The sequence below is a fragment of the Frankliniella occidentalis genome, unplaced genomic scaffold (genome assembly GCF_000697945.3).
Source record: "Frankliniella occidentalis isolate FOCC.00 unplaced genomic scaffold, Focc_3.1 Scaffold284, whole genome shotgun sequence".
Taxonomy (NCBI): Eukaryota; Metazoa; Arthropoda; class Insecta; order Thysanoptera; family Thripidae; genus Frankliniella; species Frankliniella occidentalis.
The window spans coordinates 205,269-207,924 of record NW_026267410.1 but is presented as its reverse complement, the minus strand read 5'-3'; positions in this window follow the sequence as shown (position 1 = coordinate 207,924).

The following is a 2,656-nucleotide window of genomic DNA, read 5'->3' as shown; positions in this document are numbered from 1 at the left end:
CAACTCGCAGCATTCTTGTGTTGTCGCCGTTGTCTTGCTGCCTTTTTCACTTCGCCGGATGGGCGCAGGCAGAAAACACTTGAAGCAGTGCGCGAGGGATCTCGCCTCAAAAATAGGACAAGCTACTTCATGAGGATTGCCATTTTTTGCAAAAAATACTCTGACTATAACATGGAGTTCAAAACACCACTTGGTGTCAGGCAAATCCTCCTGAAAAGCGGTCCATTTTGGATTTCCTGTCATAGTAATAAAGTATGAAGGGGCTTTAAATTCAGTTGTAATTGCCATGCAGTCCAGAAATCGATTCTTTCGATTTCTCTTAGTATGCGGAACACGCGAAGGCAAATGAACTACTCTTTCCAAGTCGAGAACTTTATTTCGACGAGCCGCCTACTCATTAATGTAGTCCATAAGTCTGATGTGTTTCTATGTATATTTTAAGCTGCTCTGGTTTTCGATGGAAATCAATATAACTATATTCACATCTCAAAGCAGCAGTAATCAAATACTGCAAGTAAAGCCTCTCGCCATGAAAGAGTGGATTCCATTACCCTTCCCAAATCTGAACTCCATACTTGTAATACTGTCGTAATGTTGACAGTTGCGGAAATTCCTCAAGATCTGCATCATCCCCTCTATTACACCATGAATATTCACTATGTAAATGAAATAGTGGATACATGAACATGTCAAGTGATGCTTTGTCTCCCCTGTTTAGGATGTCGGAGGCATCTCCTTGTCGTCGATCTCGGATGAAATACCTGACATCAAAATTGACACCAGGGGTTATTTCACCGTAGAAAACTGCACTGGTGTACTCGTTACTTGGCATATCAAAACTAGGATCCAATGTATAGTTCCAATAATAATTCTACATGCCTCTGTAACTTGTTCTACCTGCTGCGCGTGGATTTACAGCAAAAATAACATCACGTGCAGGGCGATTTTCGTCGGCAGCCGTCATTCTTTTCTCTCTTACTTTATTGCCTGCAGTCACGAAATTTCTAATCAGCTTATTTTGTGATCGGAGAAAAGTCTCCAATTCACGCATTACGTCTGGTTTTAGTTTAACTGCCAAACTTGAACATGCCAATCGTGCTGCTGCAACCTCTCCTGACATTTCAACAAAATACAGCTGACCTGGTTGTGCAATGTTTCGTTGCTCACTCGTAAAATATGAGTTATCAACCCATCTTAGTTCACTGTTTACAATAACAGTTAATACCCGCGAGAATTTATGCTGCGTATATTGCCTTGTAGGAAAGCCATTTGAAAGGCACGGTTGGTTGACACTAAAATCTGGCGCAAGGCGTTACCAATGTCGTCGTTAATTGCTGGTTCAGGTTCTTTGAATTTTGCACCTTGCTGGAGTTTGACTTTCCCTCTATCACAGCAGATTGCACTGATGTTTACATTGCGGCAGAACTCAGAAGTACGAAATAAGGCCGCGCAATAGTTAGAAGCAGTATTTAAGGGAGCGTTACAGGACGAAAATCAGTCCTTGACTCGTCATTCGTCATAAAACAACCATCCACACTTCACATATTTTTCAGTTTGTTCACGATCTTTGACGGCTGCGACTTCAACTCGTATGTAGACTGACGTGGTCGTTGTGTCCAGCTGCCAAAGTGTGCAGTGTGCAGTCCAGAGGAGAGGAGCCGTCGGGCTCCGGGGGTTCCGGGGCCGCCCCTTCTGCTCTCAAGTGCGCCGGTCTAGGGATTAGCGCTATAGCCCCCGGCCGGGGTTTCCTGGAAAGGAAAATACCCCGACTACCCGGGGCTCTCCAGGTGAACCGAAAGGCGTTGTGTCGATAGCGGACATGACCTGGGCGCCGAGGGTCAGGATGGACGTTAGCGGACATGCGGTACCTGGACGGCCGTTTAGGGGTACCGGTTGACGGCTAATCCCAGTGGGGGCCGCCCAGTGTGTCGTTTGCGGACATGCGGCAGCGGTCGGCGGCCGGCGGCGACCGAGAAGAAGCAAACCAACACTAGCAAACCTAACTCAATACAGAAAATCAGTAAAGATATTCTTAGATAATCATCTGTTCAGCTAAGTGTCTCTTAGAAATAATAAAAAGCCAACCAAAACTAACAAACCTAATTGAATACAGTAAATCAGTAATGGTATTATCAGTGCAGCGTTGCCCTTCGCTATCGCTCCGCGCAACGCTTTGGCATGGAGCGACGCCCATCTGAATTCAGGAATTGATTACTGTCGCAAACGACGATTTGCCCGCGAGAAAGTGTCTATTGCCTGATTGCCCGTGCTGGATCGCGCTCCTCCGTCAGACAGTACTAGCTGCTGACACGTTAATGTTTAGTTCAAGTGCTGAATTCATACTCTGATACCAACCGGTCGTCTTTGCCCTCAGCCCGAATGTAGAGCCTGACGGCCCCTAGGTAGGCCGACGCCGCCGCATGTCCGCAAACGACACACTTGGCGGTCCCCGCTGGGATTAGCCCTCCGCCGGTTCCCCGAACCGGCCGTCGAGGTACCGCATGTCCGCTAACGTCCATCCTGACCCTCGGGCCCAGGCCATGTCCGCTAACGTCCATACGCCGAACCGAAAGCGTACTGTGGTCGCTCTGTTCGTCTCGGAGCGACTTGAAAACATACTCAGGTCGCTCGTCCGCGCATGGAGCGACTCGATGAC